Here is a 1,144-nt window from a genome sequence, read left to right on the forward strand (position 1 = left end):
GTTGACGGCACACTGGGTTAATATTGTGGAAGCTGGGACCCAGTCTGAGCGAGGGACGGAACACGTCCTTCCCACACCAAGGTTTGCAGGCCCTACCTCAGTCAGTGTTTCACCCACACTCTACAGCTCCGGAATGTCATGCTCTTCAGCCTCCTCCTCCTCCTGCGCATCCTCATCCACTGTACCCTCCACACCAGTCCCAAGCTGGAAGCACTGCAGCACTGCCTCGGCGAAGCGGCAACAGGCTGTGCTGAAGCTAATCTGCATAGGTGACAAACCCCACAATGCAGAAGAGCTGTGGACAGCTCTGAAACAGCAGGCAGATCACTGGCTCACACCTCTGAACCTAAAGCCAGGAAAGGTCGTGTGTGACAATGGCCGGAACCTGGTGGCGGCTTTGAGGCGAGGCCAGCTGACACATGTTCCATGCGTGGCCCATGTGCTCAACCTCATGGTTCAGCGGTTTCTAAAGTCATACCCAGAGCTGTCTGATCTGCTGGTAAAAGTTCGCCGCCTGTCTGCACATTTTCGAAAGTCACCTACTGCTTCAGCCGGCCTTGCCGGCTTTCAGCGCAGTTTGCATCTTCCGGCTCACTGACTGGTGTGTGATGTCCCCACGCGTTGGAATTCAACTCTGCACATGTTGGTCAGGATATGTGAGCAGAAGAGGGCAGTTGTTGAGTACCTGCATCACCTAAGCCGTCGGGAAATGGGTCAAACTCCACACATAACACCTGAGGAGTGGAGATGGATGTCCGACCTATGTACCATCCTCCAAAACTTTGAGGACTCCACCAAGATGGTGAGTGGTGATGACGCCATTATTAGCGTCACCATACCGCTACTCTGCCTTCTAAAACGGTCTCTGCTCAAAACCAAACATGATGCATTGCAGGCGGAGCGCGATGAGTTGCAGCAAGAAACAGTAGTGGGTGTGGGTGATAACACACAGCCCAGCCTCGTCTCATCACAACGTGCAGTGGAGGACTATGACGAGGAGGAGGATGAAGACATGGAGCAAATCTCCGGCCAAATTGAGGATATGACATGCACACCAGTCATATCCTCGGTTCAGCGTGGCTGGCCAGAGGACAGGGTAGATGAGGAGGAGGAGGAGGAGGAGGAGGAGGACAGCATGTTCAGT

This window comes from Anomaloglossus baeobatrachus, unplaced genomic scaffold (genome assembly GCF_048569485.1).
Source record: "Anomaloglossus baeobatrachus isolate aAnoBae1 unplaced genomic scaffold, aAnoBae1.hap1 Scaffold_70, whole genome shotgun sequence".
NCBI lineage: Eukaryota > Metazoa > Chordata > Amphibia > Anura > Aromobatidae > Anomaloglossus > Anomaloglossus baeobatrachus.